This window comes from Staurois parvus, unplaced genomic scaffold (assembly GCF_062004578.1).
Source record: "Staurois parvus isolate SC_StPar_1 unplaced genomic scaffold, SC_StPar_1.0 ptg000599l, whole genome shotgun sequence".
NCBI lineage: Eukaryota > Metazoa > Chordata > Amphibia > Anura > Ranidae > Staurois > Staurois parvus.
Genome location: NW_028318395.1, coordinates 2,417,196 through 2,439,364, shown reverse-complemented (window position 1 = coordinate 2,439,364; position 22,169 = coordinate 2,417,196). Strand labels below are relative to the sequence as shown.

The following is a 22,169-nucleotide window of genomic DNA, read 5'->3' as shown; positions in this document are numbered from 1 at the left end:
GTCTTCAACATTACAGAACAAGTCCAGCTGAACGTGACCAACTAACTAAAAAAGGTACTTTATAGCCATATATGGGAGCAAAGTCAAAAAATGTGTCCCAAAATACCTTAATTTAGTCCTCATTGCAGGGGTCATATGTCTATACACTCTAATTATCCTGTGCCATGCCAGGGCTGCAGACAGGTCAAAGGCAGCATCAGCACATCTGAGCAAGTAACATCACTGTGCTTTGCTTCCCATTGATTCATGAAGACCAGAGTCCTGCAGTGGGAGCATGTAAGGGTGACAACGCCTCTGCTCTAATTAACAGCCGCGTATGAGCGCTGTGAACCTCCCTACTATACCTATGCTGACTAGAGAACAGAGGTAGCATTATTGATATATAAAAGAATATCCAAAATAATGTTAAAGGAGCAAGAGCGCATACACACACACATTGACATTCACTTTAAATAGGCTACAACTCTTCACCTCCATTATTTCAACCCCTTTCTTATATACTTCCTTGTTTTTAAATGTATGAGCAACCTAGTAAAATAGGTCAGGCCTATTAACCTCTATTATTTCATTCCCAAGTCATACACTTACTTTTTTTAAATGTCTGAGTCATCTGTTAAAAGCTGAAATCAAGTCTGAACAAAGGTCGAACCTCAAGAGGCATTTAAATTCTTACTTAAAGCAATATTAAACCCCGAACCAAAATGTAATATATTGCAGCTTACCAATCGTTAGATTTGGGGGCTGCATTAAGTTTCCTTTTTTAGGCTTTTTCCTGTTTTCACCTGTTGAACTGGTCAGTAACACACCTCCTGTATCAGAATGCCTCCACTCTGGATGAAGGAGCAACAGAGACGCCTTTGGACAGATGCATTGTCTGCTGGGGGAGGGGGGGACAGTTTGAGGGAGAGGAGTGTTAGGTACACTAACAAATTGAAGGCAAACTCCATCTAATACTTTTAAGTGGTTACAGCAAACATTTTTTTTCCTTTTGGGATAAAGACTTACAGTTAGGACCACCAGGTGAAAATAATGGAAAGAAAACTAATACAGCTACCAGGTCTAAGAGTTGGTACACTGCAATACAATACATTTTTACTTTTGGGTTTAATGCTGCTTTACACCTTAGTGTCATTTATGTATTTCTTCCAGAAATATTTTTTTAGTATGAAGCAACTCCTGCACTTTGCCTCTTTCCTATAGCAAAGACCAGTCACTGCTGCTCTCCTAATGTATGCATTGTAATTGTTCTTTTATCCATCCCACCCCCTGTAGTTTTCTATAGACAGCCTGAGGTGGGCTGACCTGCTGGGTCCCTTCCACAGATCTGCTCTCTTTACAAGGTATACGTAGCCCAGTGGTGCAACTACTTTTACAAGGTAATATCTGAGTTTGCATAGACATCTGATGCACACCAAGTAAATTTAGATGCTTTAAAAAAATATTTTTAAAGCATACCTTCCATGAAAATGCAAGGTGCTCTTATCTTGGAGTCCAGCACCCCCTGATTAAAAAACACTTATGAAAGGAATTAAAAAAAAAAAAAAAATCATAATGTGTTCCTGAGCACTGCTGGGGCATCTTCTGAAGAGCTTTGACACTCAGCTTTCCCGAGATCCTGCAGGGCCCAATGATGTTACCAGCACCTACAGGAAGTGTTGGGGTGTAAGCCAGGAGATAAGGGACTCCCAAATGTGAAAACCTTGCAGTTTTATGCAAAGTCTGTTTTAAAGCGGAACTTCAGGCAAACAGCTAAACACACAGATCAAATACATATAAAGGGAGGAGATATACCTTGCAAACGGGTTGTATTTCTGTCCATCCAGTCTTAAGATTTACATAGCTCTGCCACACAGCACAGCAGTGGTTGACAGGATGGAGACTTGGGGTTAATGGCACCCACATTTTGTGTGCAGGTAGTTGCAGCTGTGGGATGAAGTGAAGTCCCACAGTGGCTTCCACCCGCACAAGTGTGATCTGAGCCTTATAGTGGACCCTTATTCACCTTTAAGACAGCACATGATCTTACCCGTCCCCTCTTCCCATTACACATATGGATTTAGATTTTTGATTAACAAGTACCTTTTCAGCTGATACTTGCTCCCACTCCCCCATTTCTCACCCAGGTGAAGATGAAGTACCCCCCCAGTCTGCACCCTCCCCTCAACAGCTTCCTTGGATATGTCAGGAGGCCTCAAGACAGTCTGCCCCAGTCAGCAGATCTCATACATGTGCAGGAGGCTGGCTGTGAGAAATGTTTAAAAGTGAACAGCTACAGTACTTGTAAAGTACTGTGGCTAGCAATGTAAAGAAAACATGTTGTGCCCGGAGTTCAGCTTTAAACTAGCCACAACCAAGACAACTATTATTAGAAAGATAAACTAAAGCTGGCCATTGGTGGATAGAATTTCAAACAAAAATTCTTAGGTAAATTCATACGAAAATTCTCAGAACATTTAAGTGTCTTTCCAAAAATTTTGTTTGCTTTTAACATTTGATTCTGGAATGAATGGACCTTACCGAACGATAATCACACCACCATTAGAAATGTGCTCGTTTGAGAAAATTTTCCATCCTGCTCTTCCAATACTCCCATCACTGCGGTAAAAAACGAATGTCAATTTGACCCCACTGATTAGAGAAATGAACAAACTTTCTTAGAACATTCTTTTCCCAAGAATTTGCATTCAAAATTCTACCCGTCTATGGTCAGCCTAAAGTAGAACTAAAGGCAAAATTTTTTTGTTTCCCCCCCATTTTGGATAGAATAAGGGAGGATTGTAATCCCGTCAGTTTTATTTTTCTTTTTCTTCCCAGCTGTATCACATTGAGGAGATTTACCTTCACTTCCTGTCTGATAGCCAACACAGGAAGGGAGAGGAAATCCCTGCAAATTAAGGGAATTATTTAAACGCCTGCCACCCCCAGGACTATAGAACCAGTGCCCCCATTGGAAGATTTCCCCTCTATTACTTTTCTGGAGACAACCCAAAATTTGGGACTTTCTTTTACTTTCGCTTTCAATAACAGAGGGTGAATCTCCCTAACAGGGACACAGACAGCATAAAAACCTAATATGTGTACGAATCGCTCTCCACTCTCTCCAAAACAGAAACAAAAAATGTCACGTTTAGTTACACTATTAGGTCTCCATCACATCTCATACAGCATGAAACACTCACATTCTAAAAAAAAAAAAAAATGTATTCTATACAATTACAAAAACAAATCCTTTATTTCACAAAGTATCATTTAAAACCAAACAATGAAGTGTCCAGTATTGTAAAATAAATGAATTTATTGTAGAATACTGCATACCCACTCAATGTATTTTATACAGATATTTCTATTCAGGACTCTGACTTTACACTGTAAATACTGGGACTTGGCCTGCTCAGGTATTGTTTGTTGGTTTTATATCATTGTATGTCATTATTAAAGTGTATGTAAACTCTAACAATGAGCTTCTCTTATTTGCTTTTCTTGAGTCTGTTAAATCTACTTTTGAAGACACTTTAGTAAAGCTGTAAAAGACAAAAATCCAGTGCTGTCCTGTGTACTCTGCGGTCTTCTTATCAGCCCTGCTCAGTTATCTTTTATAGATTACAGTTATAGATTATATAGATAAGAATAAGGGTAGGTATTCAGTAGTCTGTTCTGGGGGGTGATAAAAACATGTTTGAGCGGCAATGCTTCAACCTCCCCAACTGCTTCCAATAAGCAGTGATGGCAGCTGAATGGGGGTACGCACATGTTATAGCCGTGAGACTTTGCATCGAGGAGCAGCAAAAATTATTCACACTGTAGGGCTTAAAACAAATAGTGAGGAAGCAACATAACTCCTTGTCACTGCCTGTCAAGCACCCTCTGAAAAGCAACCCACCACGGCTTGCTCTTCAGAAGGCCAACGCAAGTGTAAACGAACCCTACGGGTTGTGCACATGGGCGACTGCAGAGGTAGTGCATAAAAAGAGCTTAGCTGTGGTTTTACCTCCACTCGACTGTCTCCCCCCCCCCCCTCTAAACTCCAACAACAGCTTGGATGTGATTCTACACAAGCTACAGCTGCGCTTTGCTTTAAGGCCACAGCAAATATGCTGGCCAACGGAATGAATGACCAAGCACTTGACATGCTTGAACATGTTTGGCCTCTTTCACACAGGGCAGAATCAGCTTTGCTCAGCAGGGAATCTATTTATCACATCAGAGCTGGTGGATGACAGGTCCGTGTCCACTCAGTTTATGCAGAGGACGTAGATGGACTCACAAGTCATTTTACACTCACCAGTCCATAGGAATATATGGATGGATCAGGTCTGCCTGACAGATGGACCTGATTGGATTGTCAGTGTAAAAAGGGCCTAAAGGTGCAATTTTGACACTGCTTTTCTCCTGCCAGGACAAAGGAGTTTAGAAGAGTTGGGCAAATGTCCATTGTGCATGGAGCCTTACGAGCCAGTTCACACCAGGAATTATTCAGGAACCCACTGCATGTTCCTGAGTGATTCACATGTGGTTCAGTGCAGTGCAATTTGAACCCATTCATAATCCCACATGTGATCTGCATCTGGTGCCTATGTTAACGTAAAGCAGAACTCGGGCAATTTTTGTATTCTTTCCCATGCCCGCGCTGCATGAGTTAACTGCTCATTTAGTCTAGGGGTGAACACAGAGCCTATACTCACCCGATCTTTCAGAAAATAGGGCTCCCCCCTGTCCAGTGGTGGACTGTTCCGGTCATCCTCATGTCCAGAACCAGTGTATGGGTGTGATGACATCAGGAACAGTCCACTGAACACGACTACTAGACCGCTAGGGGCAGAAGTGGCAGGGAGCAGTCTTGCACTGGGTTGATCAGCAGATTAGGCAAGTATGTCTTGGCTCTCCAATCTTCTAGTCCAATGGTCTCCAAGCTGTGGCCTGATGTGACTCTTAGCCTGCCGTTATCTGGCCCTTGGGGCACTATTCTGCCAAATGTAGTGCATGCACTACTTTTAGAAACGCACTGCAACCAGATCACATGGGACCGCTATACCATGCGATCAGGTGCAGGCAAACACACTGCATTTATAACCTGCACTTGGAGTGTCAAAGTGGAACTTTACATAAATTATAAAAATGGGCAAACAGGCATGATGAATAAAGCAAAAGGGACATGCATGGTCTCTTCTGCAGTAAACTTACCTACCTACCTGCCTGTCCCCGTACAGTAAACTGCGCACGCACAGCTCACTATAGAGATTTGACAATGCAAAAGCTGACTTAACATCTAGGCATGTCATATTGGCCTAGCCAATCAAAGCAGGTGATGCTCATTACCAGGGGCAGACTGACAACTCATGGGGCCCCCGGGCAATAGGGGATCATGGGGCCCCTGTGTCCTTGCCCAAACTCAAAAAAGTCTATGAAAAAGGTACCAGGGGCATCTCATGGGGCCCCCTACTGACCCCGGGTCCTCGGGCAGTGCCCGAGTTTCCAAATGCTCATTACTCAAAATCGGATGCTCAGAAATGTCAGCAACTGGTGGGGAGTTCCAGGATATTGCATCACTGGAGCCAAGGTGAGTAAAGTTCTGCTTTATACTAGGATTTTTTTTTTCTCCTTGCAGTGGGGTTATGCATGCACTTTTTTTTTTTAGAAACCTTCAGGAGCATTACATCCATGATCAGTAGATTGTGGATGTAATGTCATGGTCCTGCAGACTGTCTGCCCATACCTTGAGAAGCTCAATGAACTACCTAAGGAGCTCAGCAGCACCCTGGTAGTTCATTGAAAACTACAAGCCGACAGCAGCAAAGGCTATTGTTACTTGTGCTTTCACATTTACAGAACACTGAATGAATGATGTGGCTCGGTGGGCAGAGCCCCACACAGCCAAATTTTTTTCTCAGATTGTGACAGCTAGTGGGGGGGGGGGGGGGGATCTCCTGCTAGCGGTCACAATGAGGGACCGGGGCATCTGTAACATATTTCATCTTGAATATGGGTGTAACATGTTACAAAAGGTGAACTTATCCTTTAACTGTTTGTTTTTGTCTAGGGCAGGAGTCTCCGAACTTTCTATGCAAAGTGCCAGTTTACTTTCCTTCAAGCTTTAGGGGGCCAAACTTTGGCCAGTGGGAGTAGAAAATGCCCAATTATTGATTTTAATGGGAGGAATAGTGCCCAGATTGATGGTGTTAGGAGGGGGAATGGTGCCCCATCATTGGTGGAATAGTGCCCCAAGGGCCAGATAACGGCAGGCTAAGGGTCACATCTGGCCCCCAGGCCACAGTTTGGAGACCATTGGGCTAGAAGATTGGAGAGCCAAGACATACTTACCTAATCTGCTGATCCACCCAGTGCAAGACTGCTCCCTGCCACTTCTGCCCCTAGCGGTCTAGTAGTCTTGTTCAGTGGACTGTTCCTGACGTCATCACACCTATTATACAGGATTTATATAGCGCCAACAGTTTGCTCAGCACTTTACAATATAACGAGAGCCAATACAGTTCAATACAAGAGGGTTAGGAGGGCCCTGCTCCTTGGAGCTTACAATCTAAGAGGCCATACACTGGCTCTGGATGTGAGGACGGCAGGAACAGTCCACCACTGGACATGGGGGAGCGCCATTTTCTGAAGGATCAGGTGAGTATAGGCTCTGTGTTCACCACTAGACTAAATGAGCAGTTAACTCATGCAGCACGGGCATGGGAAAGAATAAAAACATTGCCCGGAGTTCTGCTTTACGTTAACATAGCACCAGATGCAGATCACAAATGAAGTACATTTAGAGCGCAGTGTGGGAGACGCACACGCAAAGCATGTTCTGGTGTGAACAGGACCTGTAGGCAGGCTCTGCCACTTTCTAATGAGGTCACATGATGTCTTGTGAACAAAGTATGTTTATTTTTGCAACCTTTGCATCCAATCCGCTTTGTTTACATTCCACCCTGTGAGGAATGTGTGAGGTGAAGACCTGAGACCGCTCTGTATAAAGGGACACCCTGCCTCCAGGGAGCAGACACGATTATCGTTCGCTATGTAAAGTTTTCGGAGTTGTGTTGTGAAAGATATGACCCTCCTCCTCTCTGCCGCAGACACCCGAGCGGCACGGTCTAAGCCCGGACAGATGTGCAGAGCCTGCCATAGTCTAGCATAGGATGGTAGAAGTTCTCTTCCCTCAGAGCACGGCTCCCCTCATTACCAGGCGTCACGTGACCGCGCTCCTAGCTAGACGGCCACTTAATGAAGGCGAATGTTTGTAGTGAAAGTGGAGAGAGTCGGTGGGAGCAGAGTCGGTGGGTAGCAGAGCCGGTGGGGTTATCAGCTCAGTGAAGGAATGACATGCCATTAGATAACAAGTCTCTCTCATACACCCCCTCCCGCACACACACAGGACACCATTCCAGCCCCTCCGCTTTACCTCACTTCAATCTTCTTTTCTGCTTTTCTATCCTTATTTTCATCATTTCCGGAGACTTCAAATCATCCCACTCTGGCAGCCAGCCGACCGCCCTAAAACAGACAAAGGAGGAGGCTTCGGGGTGCCGCCCCTCCTGGTCCTTCAGTCACAAAAGTTCTGAAGAGTGAGGAAAGTTATCAGCGGAGTGCCATAGACGGGCCGTGTGCGGAGGAGACAAGCGCCTCTTTGTCATAGACTGAGGAGAGGAGCGGAGCTGGCCTGACTGCGCGGCTTCACACACCACTAATGAGCATGTGAACTCAGGGTGTACCCAGCACTGCAACCTTCTGCCTCATCCGAAGAATGCTCCACACCCATCCTGTCTGTCCTGTCAACAGGCACACTATACGATTCACTCACAGTTCTGGGGTCACGGCGTGTATTCACGCAGGGTTCTGGGGGTCACGGCGTGTATTCACGCAGGGTTCTGGGGGTCACGGCGTGTATTCACGCACAGGAGCGGACTGACAACTCATGGGGCCACCGGGCAATAGGGGATCATGGGGCCCCTGTGTCCTTGCCCAAACTCAAAAAAGCCTATGAAAAAAAAAAAAAGTGTTCCAAGGGCGTCTTATGGGGGCCCCCTACTGGCCCCAGGCCCTTGGGCAGTGCCCGAGTTTCCAAATGGTCAGTCCGCCTCTGTATCACACAGGGTTCTAGGGGTCACGGCGCGCACTCACGCAGGCTTCAGGCGGTCACGGCGCGCACTCACGCAGGCTTCAGGCGGTCACGGCGCGCACTCACGCAGGCTTCAGGCGGTCACGGCGCGCACTCACGCAGGCTTCAGGCGGTCACGGCGCGCACTCACGCAGGCTTCAGGCGGTCACGGCGCGTATTCACGCAGGCTTCTGGGGTCACCGCATATATTCTTACAGGACTCTGGGGGGTCACAGCATATATTCACACAGGGTTCTGGGGTCACAGCATATATTCTTACAGGACTCTGAGGGTCAAAGTGTATATTCACGCAGGATTCTGTGGTCACAGCGTATATTTACACAGGGTTCTGGGGGTCACATCATATATTCACACAGGATTCTGGGGATCAGCTACCTCACAGTGGCTATACACATTTCTATTAATCATCAATTTCTTTTCCCATCAATCTCTCCCAATAGGAACAATAGGATCTTTAGTCAACAACCCTAAATATCAATATACCACACCCGGTAAAGTTGCTTTCGACTGATGGTTAAAGTTGAAGTCCAGGCAATAGATTTTTTTCTCCCATGCAGCAGGGCTGTACCCACACCGCATGGGTTAACTGCTCGATTTTTCTAGGAGACAGGAGATATACTTACCTGATCCTCCCGACACAAGACTGGTTCCTCACACTCCAGCAGTCTTGAATACTGGAGTATTCCTGACATCATTAAGCCTAGAGCAGGCCTTATAGACCTGGAACAGTCCACCACCGGACCATGGGGGAGCACTTTTTTCCAGAGGCTCAAAGGATCAGGTGAGTATAAGCTTTCTCCTCACCCTTAGATAGGGTTGCCACCTCATCCCTTTAAATCCGAACACATTAATTACACAGGTCCTAAGGCTAATTGAATGCAGATAAGGCACAAAGTGAGTTTTTAATTACCATCTTAATTCACCACAGAACCTGTGTAATTAATATGTGTTTGGTTTTAAAGGGATGAGATGACAAGCCTACCCCTTTACAAAACAAGCAGGTGACCTGTGCAGTGAGGGCACAGCCCCACTGCATGGGAAAACAAAATTTTACCCATAAAAGGCATAGTTCACCTTTTCCAAAAAAAACTACCTATAGGCAGTATGTGAGTATATGCAGGTAAGTGGCACCTGTAGATAAAACCAAACTGTGCAGCTCTGACTAAACTTGAATAATTTCCTTGCTGTAGGTGTAGGCCATTTATGTGCCTCCTTAAAGGGATAGTTCACCATCATCAAAGAACTGCCTGTGCAGGTAAGGGGTGGCTGTAGATAAAAACAAACTCTACAGCCATGACTAAAATGTAATAGTTTTTGGTACAGAAACAATTGAGTACTGTCCGTGATACTTTTTTTATTTGCACTAACATACAATTTTGAGGACAAGCTTTCGGGGTATGTCCCCTTCTTCAAAGTCTAAGCAGTACTATACAAATCACAAAGTTTAAGCAGAATGTTAGAATGGATTGAGAGAAAGAAGAAAAAAAAAAAAAAAGGCTACAGATAAGATACATCAAAAGTGAGGGGGGGAGGGGGGGGATACAACACTCACACAGAGGGGGTCAAGTTTTAGCTAATAGATAGTCATAAAGCTGTCGGATAATGGTTGAGGAATCCCATGTCCAAATTAAGGCCGTTATCTTTAGTGTCAAATAGAATTATCATTCTTAGTTCAAATGTTTTTCTTTCCTGGATGGATTTAAATTTTCCTTTCAGAACTAAAATATTGAGGTCTTCCATATTGTGGCCTGGTTGTGAGAAATGGTGTCCCACAGGTGTGCAGAGGTCACCTTCTTTATGTTCCTTGATGGTATGTCTGTGTAAATTCATCCGTGTTTGCAACTTCTGTCCTGTTTCACCAACATAAGATCCTTTGCTGCATTTTCTGCACTGGATAAGGTATACAACATTACTGGAGGTGCAGCTGTATAATCCGGAAATATTGAAGATCCCTTTTGAGTGTCTGACACTTTTTGATGGATTGATTTGGTTGCACAGCTTGCAGCGTTTCTTATTGCAGGGTTTGCTTCCATTATTTGTGGCATCATAATCAGAAGGAAGTTTCCTACTGATTAGTTTATTTCTGAGGTTGGGGGTTGTCTGAAAGCCAGTATTGGGGGTTGCTGGAATATTTCTTTCAGAGTTCCATCCTCTGTTATGATGGGTTGTAAATCTTTGATTATTTTTCTTATCCCTTCTAGTGCTGGGTTGTATGTGGTTACTAGAGGTACACGGTTGTTTGTTTTTTTCTCTTTGTACTGAAGTAGATTTTCCCTTCGGGTTCTCAAGGCTGTGTTTATGTTGGTGTTGATAGTTTTGTCCTTGTAACCTTTCTTATGGAAGGCGTCTGCTAGTGTCCCAAGATGTTTATCTCTGTCTCTTGGGTCAGAACATACTCTGTGGTATCTAATGGCCTGACTGTGTATGATGGCACGTTTCGTGTGTTGGGGGTGGAAGCTAGAACTGTGGAGGTAGTTGCATCTGTCAGTGGGTTTTTGGTAAAAGTGAATTACCCTTTTGCTGCCAGGTGCACCTGCCGCCTCCTCCTGCTGCGTGCCCCTGCTCTGTATCCCAGGCTCAGCCTGTCTTTTAGAACCTGGATATCTCAATAAAGAGAACCTGTCACCAAAAAATCATCACATGGGGACAAAAAGTCCCTATGTGAGAAAACAAAATTTAGGTAAAATATTTATTTTTTTACATTGTAAAACATTAAAGTTACACCCAAGCACATAAAATCCCCCCTCACATTTTTTATGCCCCCACCCCCACATATTTGCACACACAAACGCAAATACACACTTCAGGGGATCTTACACATGAAAACATTGAAACGCATGTTACATATAGGTGTGCACTCCGGAGTGAGAGCAATATTTCTAGCACCAGACCTGATCTATAGGGGGCTTTTAAAGGAAAATATAGAGTACTGATGTTTGTCTCTCTTTCAAGGGTGCATGCAAATTTAACATTTGACATGCTTGGTATCTATTTACTCGGTACAGCCTCACCTTTTATATTTTACCAAAAAATAGGGTAATGTATTGTGTTTGTGTGGCTTAAAATGAACTTTAATGTATTTTTTACTGAAATTTTGCATTTCCTAGACCTTTCGTGGTAATATTGTGTGATATAAAAATTGCAACTACAACTATTTTATTCTCTGTGGTGTCTGCTTTTAGAAAATATGTAATGTTTTGGGGGTTTATGCAATCTTCAGGCCTAAAATTATTTTTTACACAAGTGCAAAAACAGCTCTGGCAGCAAAATGGTTAATGTCTTTAACCACTTCACACCAACCTGGCAGGTGGGTTTTAACACCAAGCGGCCGCATATATGCGCCCAAAGTAAACACTTTACTGTGCTGAGAGCACACTCCCTGCACGCTCCTAGCAAAGTAAAGAGCGAGTACTAGAAAACTCCTGATGCATACGTGTGATCAGGAACTCTCCAATCATTTCATCGCTGTGACTGCTGTTCGCAGATTAATTCAATCCTTATGTGGCTATTTTTGTTCAAGCCAGGATTAATTTACATTGTAGGGGATCCGCTGACGATTGTAGCTGCAACCATGGTCCCGGTATATCCAGTGCAACCATAAGTCGTTTATAAATGTCCTAAGGACGTGAAGTAGTTAATACTGCTGTAAGATCACCTGACTTGAGGCAGTTATGTCATTTGCAGTGAAGCTGAGTAGCCTCCGTTTTGATGTTATACAAATCTCATAAGTACTGTATATGGCAGGGCACAGGGTAATAAGCAGTGGTCCAAATGCTGCTCAGTGTTATAAGCCTCCTCATCCCTCCATCTGATCCCACTGCTAGAAAGAAGATTGAATTGTCATTACCAGTGCAATCATTCACTGTCAAGACCATTGCAGTCATTGAAGATCACATGGCTTGCGGTGCTGTGTGTCTCTTTGCAGCTGCATGTAAACATATTCAGCCACTGCAGTACTCAGTAGTGATTCATTTTTATAAATAAATGATTACCGCTGTCTGGGCCAGTGCCCAGGATACTATAATATAGTAGTTAAAGATCAGTCGTGTATGATCCATCTACTGGGGATATGTATGTGTAGAAATAGCTGCATATAGATGCACAGAGCCGCAAAGGTGAGTGATCTTTTACTACTTTGAGACTGATCAGCACTGCCATCATTGACTCTTCATTCATAATAGTAAAAGAACAGTCATCTTAGAGAGGAGATGGGGTTCAGTGCTGACTGTACCTCCCCCCCCACCCCCAACGGGACTGCCCATAGTTTGGGTTTAAGAATGAGGTGGAGCTACAGTCAGATTAAGAAGCACTGATCCCATGAAAGTTCTTCTATAGGCTCTATTCACACTTATGACTCCAAAGTTGTACGATTTCCAGTGCGACTTTTGAGTGCAACTTTGATGCAACTTTACACTCTCTGGCACTAAGCCACATCATATTTGTGCAGGAACCTCATTACTTGCATGGAGTTTGCATGTTCTCCCTGTGTCTGTATGGGTTTTCTCCGGGTACTCCGGTTTCCTCCCATGCTCCAAAGACATAATGGTATGTAATTGGTTCCTGTCTAAATTGGCCCTGGTATGTGTATGTATGAATGTGAGTTAGGAACCTTAGATTGTAAGCTTCTTGAGAGTTACATTGCATAGATTTGAACGGATGCCATTGAAAACAATAGGTTGCGACTTGTCATGAGACTTTGTGTCCAAAATCACGTGACAAGTTGCACAAATGTGAATGGAGCCTTAAAGCAAAGCTGTTGTGGCCTTTGTATTGAGCAGCAGTAGCTTAAAACCCTGGGATAGTTTAGGCTAGGTTTACACCAGGGGTGTCCAAACTTTTTTCAAAGAGGGCCAGATTGGATAAAGTGAACATGGTGGAGGGCCGAACATTTTTTTCCGAACATTCTTTGAACCATTCCAATTAAATGCAAATAAATTATTTTATGCCAAGTTAATTGCAAACGACATACTTTTCATTTCATAACATTAGGATCAACTGACAGCTGAGTTTTCACAATGTATTGAAAATAAATTTAAAAAAAAACTTACCTGCACTAATGTGAAGGGTGAAAAAGGTAGCTGGAGCTGAAGTCTCTGCTCGGCAGCCGGGAGGGGAAGAGAAACACACTTCACGCTGGAAGCCCGGCCCTGACGTCACCGCCCTCTGTTGCTCCCAGTGCGGCGCAGTCACGCATGCGCACTGCTCTCAAGCAGAAGACTGTCTGCCACAGAAGGGAGGGCCGTGCGACAGCCGCATTTACACAGACCAGGGAGAACGCGCCGCAGTCAGGCATGTGCATTGCCCTCTGCTCTCAAGCAGAAGACTGTCTGCCATAGAAGGGAGGGCCGTGGGAGGGCCACATTACACAGAGCAGGGAGGGCTGTTGGAGGGCCGTATTAAACCTACCCCCGGGCCGTAAATGGCCCGCGGGCCGGACTTTGGACATGCCTGGTTTACACTGTATGGAGGTGTGGGACTGCATGTAATTGCACGATTTTCCACACCAGCATCAAAACTGCGCTGCTGTTAGCAGAGGCACAATGGTGTCATTAGTTTATAATGGCACCCCCATGCACTGGAAACCACAGCCCAGTTTCCTGGGCTGAGAAATGCATATAATCATGCAGTTTCCCCGCGACTGTAATTTTGAAAGCTGGCACAGTGTGAACCTAGCCTAATAAAGGAAATTGTAACCAGAGCATCATTACCTGTGCCTTCCTGTTGCTGGCCATTAGGAAAAAGAACAGGTAGTGGGAAAATGGCAGGGTAATATGGCAATCGGCAGCCATGTAAAGTCTGGTTAAAGTTTACTTTATAGGACACCCCAGAATTTCAAGCCACATCAGAACTCTGCAAATGGAATGAAGAAATGTGTAGTCACATAACAATGCCTTCTACAGGGACATCTTACTACCTTCTAAACCACTCAACAGGTTTGCTTTAAAAAGGGGCATTTTTACGATGATTCTGGGAGTGCTTACACTGGATCTGTGTTTGGTGTTCATTTTCATGAAATTGTGTTCTGGAATGCAGGAAAGTAAGTCATTGTTAGTCTCAGCCTTAACACTAATTGCGTATCATTATAACTGTATTTTACATACTGACTCAGAGAAATAGAATCTTTTACTAGTAAAGATGTTTTTTATTACCATATTCTTTGCAGTCACCAAAATGCAGGAAGGTTCTGGGAAATTGAAAAATTGATAAAAGATTGCAATGAAGGATTGTTTGTGGCTAAAGAACCTCGATCAGCTTCCAGACAAATTCAAGCTGAGTTTCAGACACAGTTTACATCTTGGACTATACATCACCATCTGAATGAAAAGGGACGCTATGGTAGGAGACCCAGGAGAACCCCACTGCTGACACAGAAACGTAAAAAAGCCAGATTCGAGTTTGCCAAAACTTACCTGAGGAAGACAAAATCCTTTTGGGAGAATGTGCTGTGGACAGATGAAACAAAATTACAGTTTTTTTGGTAAAGACCATCATTCTACTGTTTTCAGAAAAAATAAATGAGGCCTTTAAAGAAAAGAATACTGTCCCTAAAATCAAGCATGGTGGAGGTTCACTGATGTCTTGGGTTTGCTTTGCTGCTTCAGGCACTGGATGTCTTGACCGTGTGCATGTCATAAAGCAGGATAATGACCCAAAGCACATGTCAAAAAACACCCAGAAATGGTTTAATACAAAGCACTGGAGAGTACTGGACTGGCCAGCAATGAGCCCAGTTCTCAATCCCATGGAACACTTGCGGAGAGATCTGAAAACAGCAGTTGGGAAAATAAACTGTTCCAATCTAAGAAACCTGGAGCAGTTGGTGAAAGAAGAGTGGTCCAAAGTTCCAGTAGAGAGATGCAAGTAACTCATTGATAGTTACAGGAAGCAATTGATTTCAGTTATTTTTTTCCAAAGGGTGTGCAACCAAATATTAAATTGAGGTTGACAATAATTTTGTCCAGTCCATTTTTGGAGTTTTGCCTGGAATGTGTCAGATTTGGCTTTTTGTTTCTCCATTTTTTTGTGTCATACCAATACAAATAAAAGAAATACACAAGAATGCCTAAACATTTGTAATTACAACCATTTTGTGGGTGAAGTGGTACATTATCTGACAGAAATGCAGGGGTGCCAGTGCAAAGTGTTATCACTGAAATGCATGAAGCATGTTATCATCTCATATCTATGCCTGGCCATGGCAGCAGAGAACATAGGCATGTCATGAATTGGGTCTGTGGACCAATATGACCGCAATTCATTCTTTTTTGTAATGCCCATGTTGAGGGTTAAGCCCAAAAATGTTTTACATTTGGAAACTGTGATAAGTTTCCATGCGAACTGTCTGTCAAGAGCTGAATTTGAGTGGGCAGGCAAAGTATTGTTGTGGCTCACAATCAATTGATACAAATCATCCATAAAAACGGGCTAAACGCTAGTGCTGGCAGCCAACACTGTGTTTTTAGGGACAGTATACTAAGGAGGCACTAGTATAGTTCTGTTTGTGATCAATATATTAATCAATACAAACTATATACTAGTAATGGTGGTGATCAGTGACCTCTGGCATGAGTGTGATAGTGTATGGGCAATCCAACGCTAGCTGACCCTGGTTGGGAGGGGAGCTAACTGACCCTGACACTATCTGATGTCACCAGTGGCAGTAATACAGTGATCAATGAAAAATTTCTATATACTGACACTGTACTAATGGCACTGGCTGGGTGACATTCTCTCCCTGGACCAACAGGGGGACAGTAAGTGTACATCACTTTGCCCAGAGCCGCCGCTCGCTCGCACATTGTGGTAGGTGAGTGTCATGATCACCGGGTCCTGATTACTGGGATCCGTATCCTGCTGTGGACACAATAGTGGCGGGGGTTGCGCAGTGCCCCCTGTGTTTATATAGCCAGAGCAACATACCAATACATTGCTCTGCATGTACATGCCACCCAAGGCAAGTGGTTATATAATGTGGTCACACTTGCAGCAAATTACAATATTAAAGATGTATTAAACCCAAAACAAAAAAATTAATATATTGCAGCTTACCAATCCTTAAAGTGGTTCTAAAGGCAGAAGGATGTTTACCTTAATGCATTCTCTGCATTTAGGTAAAAGTCATCTTCTGCGTGCATCTCCCCATAACTAATTACCTGAGCTTGATCTCCATCCTGTGATGTTCATGAGATCAGTGGCTCTCTCAGCTCTCTGCTTCCTCACTGGCTCGGAGACAGCAGCAGTATCCATTGGCTGTCGCTAATATCAATCAGAGTCAGTGAGAAGGCAGAGGGGGGCAGAGCCAAGCCAGGCTCTGTGGGTCAATAGACATGCTCGTGAGCGAGCATGCATGAGTACCCCCATAGCAAGTGGCTTGCTCTGGCGGCAATCAGCAGGGGAGAGGAGCCAGGAACTCCAGCAGGGGACCCAATTAAAGGAGGATCGGGGCTGCTCTGTGCAAAACCATTGCACAGAGCAAGTAAGTATGACATGCTTGTTATTTAAAAGAAAAAAAAATTAGAATCACTTTAAGGGTCGTGGTTGCATTAGTTTTCTTTTTCCTTTTTTTTCCACCTGGTGATCTGGCCAGTAACACACTTCTTGTCTTAGAGTGTCTCCACTCTGGATGGAGAAGCAATAGATCCACCATTTGTAAGCAGCATTCTGCATTCAGTCTGGGGATGGGGTGGAGTTAGCTGCACTAGCAATTTTAGATTGACTTAAAGCAGAACTTCACTCTCTTAGTTAACATTGACATTAATCCTTATGCTGACAGCATTAGTAAATCTATAGGACACTTTTTTTTTATAATTTCTTCAGTTACTTTCTGGTTTCCAGGCCTAGGCAAGTGATGTCATCTATCCCAGGAGTCTAAAGGAACAGTTTTCTCAGCTAAGCACAGCCTCCTGCCTACATGCATAAGCCAAGGGCAGATGGATTCTAGGAAGTAAATGCTACCTGAATCATCTACCCTTACTCAAGACGGTCACAGCCAGAAATGTTAGGGGGTGTTTTTCAAAGTGATTTCTTAGCAAAATAAAGCTTGGAGACATGGATGGATGGGGAGTTTCCTTTGAATATTAAAAATGAATGGTGCTTAGATGCAGTTAAGTTCTACTTTAAAGTGATTGTAAACCTTCACCTCATAAAAGTCAATTCAGTTTATAATAGAAATGAAAGGCAAAACATTTGTGTATAGATATACAAAAACACAATATAAATACTTATGTTCTCTTTTTTATAATTGATCACATTCCCTCTGTTCTCAGCTGCATAAGGGGAGGAAAAACAGAAGTACACAGACGTGTCACGACACATCTGATCATTGAAGGAGAGCAGGATGGGTTCCCAGTATAGCTAGGGAACTGACCACACTTTACTCTCTTGCCTAGTGTGGTAAGTTTTTATTAGGAAAGCAGAGGGACTGCCAGGACCACCAGGCATTTCAAACAAAGGAAGCAATACATAGAGAACCGGATACCTTTTTATACTAATTAATGAACAGCATGCACATATCAAGAATATGAAATGTTGGGTTTACATACTCTTTAATTATCAAATTAAAGCCAAACTCCAGCTAACACTTTTAAAGTGTTACTAAACCCAGAACAGTAAAATCAGTCTGCATATGTAATAAAGCATGCTTGTTCTACTTACTGTGGAACCTAAGGGTTATCCTCTGCATTGTGTAAAAATGTTTGATCCTGACGTCTCTGATCCTCCCCTTCTTCCACTGCCCCCCTCTTATCTCCTGATAAGACATTAAGTGTGGAGACACTCTGCACATGCTCAGTTAGGTGTGTACTGCTAGAGAGGTTTTCTTTTTCTCTGTAGAGTGCACTTGATCAGCACAGGGCCAATCTGTACTGGCCAGACAGAGGTCAGGGGTTCTGCATCCTCCTAGAGCAAAACCAACAAGCTTTAACTAGTGCTTGGCTGGACAGTGATGTCACAAGACTGCTCTAACTGCTGATGAAAAAGGTTATTTAGCAATTTATATTTTCTAAAATAATTGTATTTCTATGTTCTGTGTACTGAGGGAGACCAGATATAGTGAATGCAGGGTCCTGGGTTTAGTAACACTTTTTACCATTGCAAACACCTTTTGTCAGTGTTAAATGGTTTGTCTCAAACCTCTAACTGCCCTTTGCTGGACAGCTTGGATAATTGAAAATGACAGAAAAAGTCTAAAGAAAGAAAACTAATGCCACCACCATATTTAAGCATTGGTAAGCTCCAATATATTTTTGTTTTTTTAGATTAGTACCGCTTTAATTAGCATATTAGTATAAAATGTGCATGACAAGTATGCAAGAAATATACATATAGCAGTATTGATTGACAGAGCTTCAGAGATAAACCTTGGCAACAGACTAGCTATAAACTTTTGTATAACATATATACAATCCTGTGTATAAAATTATACTTTACATATAAAATCCATGTTTTCTATTTATGCCTTTTTGTTTCTAAATTATGGCATTTTGCTTACAAACGAATATAATTTCATCAAATCTAATATACATTGAGGTGATCTTTTGCTTTAAGAGGCTTTGGATGGTTAACGTTTTTGGCAGTTGCAGTCTGTGCCCATAAGAGAAGTGTTCTAGAGTGTATCAGATTTATCCGAATATTATAAAGGCCTTAAGCTGCCAATAGGACAAAGTTTAGCCGTTTGTTTTTGTAGGATGGTGTTAGACAAATCTGTATATTTCAAACACTCAAACAAATGTTATGCAAGATCCATTATTATTTTAGCATTGCAACACTCTTCAGCATTAGTTATTCCTTCCGTTTATCCCTTTGACAATTATATGTTGTATTTAGAGTACGGCCCTTTTTTATTAAGTAAAAAATTGCTGACACAAGCACTCTTGGGGATGAGCACCCCAGTAACACAAACGCACACTGTAAAGCAGTACAGTTTTCATAAGGAAGGAGAACTTTTTTCTTTCTACGTCTTTCCTTTTTCGGATTACTGTAGATCGTACTCACAGTTAGTGATGGTGACTGGTCCAGCTGAGCTGCCTGCTTCAAGAACTTTGATTTTCCTGTATACAGATGGTTTTTAAGTTAGATGCCACATTAACTTGTGCTCCTTCGATAAACAAAAACTTTCTTCAGCTCTTTGGCCCAGTTATATCTTGCTCTGCATGTTTAAACGCTTGTTCCCACAGGGTGAATCACAGGAACACATCACAGCAGGTCATGGCTATTTTGCAGTTCAATGTGTAATACTCTTCAGCACATACCAGATGTACAGTCACAGCTTGATATCCAAACACATACTGCTTCTGTACTCTTACAGTTAGCAGCCATTACAGAACTCTGCTCCAAACTCTACATACTGTCAGGCACACAAACACCCACACAAGCACACACACACACACACATACACACGCACACATACCATCACACGCCATCTAGTGCTTAGCAGCTTATACATAACTGTTCAAAAGATGGAATAGAATTACAGACACCCAGATGACAGTAGATGAAGTGTTTCTGACAGATCTCAGAAGCATTAATTTTTATTAATATGGATATGGCAAAGAAGCAGGGATCGGTGATTTGTCACAATAAAATAACTACCTCTAGTAAATCTTTGATTTATTTAGGTCAGTAAGGATTGTACGCAATATAGTAGGATGGGGCTAATCTTTTTTTTCCTCATATGAAGTTGATTATAAATTAAAGTTACCATAGAGAGATTGAATTTCAGCCAATTCAGCATATTAGAGCCATTGGGGGCCCCTGATAATTTGACAAAAGTTGGTAGTTTAAATGGACTTTTGTCACAGGAGCTGGGTGGAAAATTGCTGGCCAAACAGAACCTTCATCCAATCAGGTGCAGATACTGTTTGGTTATTCTGAGCCAGCTATCAGAATACAATATCCGGCAGTGGAGATTTGTCTATCCCTGATGTTTAGATTTTTATTGTTCATCTCATAGGCTGTGCAAACCTGGGCTCTGTCACTGGCTCTTTTGTTGAATTAAGAGTGCACACTGTTAAGATGTACTAGTACTGGAAATCTATTGCCTCCCACTTTTGGCAACCTGTGTTGTGAAGAAAGAGAGTGGGAGCATTTAATAAGGCACATTCTCTAGCTACATTAGAAATAGTTGTCAGGCTCTGAGCGCAGGGAGCTCCTAGCGGAGACTTCTTCTCATCTTTAGGTAAGGGCAGGGGCCATTAAGAAGGAATAGCTGCAGACAGAAAAATATTCCCATATAATTGACAGTTGGAAGTAAAGGTGAGGGACTGAGAGAGAAGATATGTTTGTAAGGAACCCTTTAGGAAGGTGGGGGTCCCCTCATTTAGTAAGGAAAGGAAGTCCTAAAAGTCAAACATTACAGCAAAACCCTGTGAGTTGGTGTATGAGAGCCTAAGCCCATGCTCCAACCAGGAGTGTGGCGTGGTTAAAACGCAGGCTGAGGCTCTCATACACCTCCTCACAGGATTTTTCTGTGATGTGCGACTTTTAGGACTTCCTTTCCCTACTGGATGTTTGGAGTTTAGACAAGTTCCGTCCTTGTCAACACTCCTAGCGGTCTGTCATGCAAGAGGACCTGGTGGAGCCTTGAGTGGCACCTGTAATTTTTGTGAGCCCCCTCATTTGCCATTGGCTGTAGGCTGTGTCAGTCAGGGGAGTAGAATGGTGACAGCTTAAATAGAGAGATAGGGAGATGGAAGGGGACTGTGGAGTTGTGACATGGGAGCTGTCACCTTTTTTAGAGCTGATTCACACATGTGCACTGCAATTGCAGCTCACGTTTCACAGCTAATTGATACAGTAATTGTTAAATGGTTCAGGTCAGGTTTCGATCAGGATTTTATTATGTTCACACATGCAGTTTATAAACAGCTCCCATAGAAGTCAATAGCCTGTAATCCGCACCTGAACTGGACCGCACTGCTCAGGATTCGGACATTACTTTTTTTTCAAACTTCACTGAATCCACCCCACCAGTGCATCGGACATATGTGAACAGGCACCATAGGAAGCAATGTTATTTCACATGTCATGCAGATTGGATGCAGTTCAAACCGCATCCAATCCACATATATGTGTACTGGCACTTAGATAACTTAGTGAAGCAAAATATCCAGACCATGTGAGTAAAACTACTGTAGGTACAAAAATTCTGCTGTCTTTGGAGACAGTTCTCAAATTAATGGACTCTAATTTGGATAATTTGTTGAAAAGAAAGGCAAAATGGGCACCAGAGATTTGTTCTCATGGCACAACATGGTTGATTGTTAACCACTGAAGTGCTTTACCGAAGAGCCACATTACATAACATATTCTGCTGTGTTATTCTTTACTTTTCTTGTTTAGTAAAGTCTGTTTTTCTCTTTACACCAAATCCATTTGGACAGTTTAATACTGAAGCAATGATTTTGGGACTAGGAAATGGAGAAAGTACCCATTAAATACTTAATGCAATACAGGGCTTAGGTGGAACTGGCAAGGGCATTTGAAAAGGAAGTGTCTGGCCTGCATAGAGTTCAAGGAATGGTCCACTGGTGCATCTTTAGGTGATGGTTTGCACATTCTCTTTGATGCTGCCCTATGACTTGAGAAAGTGATCTTTGTGTCTTCGTGTCTTCTGTGTTCAGATTCAGAACCTGACTTTGGGAGTGTCTCAAGTGTCTGTGTGAATCTGCAGAGCCCTGTGTTCTATAAATGATCTCAGAACCCTATAGAATTATGTTGAGAGAAAAGCCATGCCCTTGCTTGCAATCTGGGGTCAAGGATTGCCCCTTTTTACATGTTACATTAAAAAGAGCAGAAAATAGACAAAGTAAGAAAACCAGAATGAGAATGGTGACAGGACTGGTGGGCAGAGTGAGAAACTGGTTAAAGTGTAATAGAGTGCAGTTAGAGGCAAGGAAGAGCAGAAAAAAATGAGCAAATCATTCTGGATTGTTGCCTTTGTAGACTAAAGCTTGTTAACAGCAAACAGCTGTACACAACAGCTTGCATTCAATTAAAATGCATCTAAAGCCAATTTTTAATGTTTTTAATATATTGTAGGGATAGACATGTT

General features: G+C 42.9%; 1 protein-coding gene across 2 annotated transcripts in view; it reads right to left on the bottom strand.

Annotated features, from left to right (window-relative positions):
• MDFIC (MyoD family inhibitor domain containing) overlaps positions 1-19,468 on the bottom strand; it is a 176,260-nt gene extending 156,792 nt beyond the window's left edge. The window contains exon 1 of one of the 2 annotated variants that reach the window (XM_089692680.1): positions 19,112-19,468. The gene's annotated coding sequence lies outside the window, so the exon portion shown is untranslated. Of the gene's footprint in view, positions 1-7,402; positions 7,674-19,111 lie in introns of those variants that run through there. The other variant, XM_089692681.1, reaches the window with a different exon arrangement.
• Positions 19,469-22,169: the final 2,701 nt, after the last annotated feature.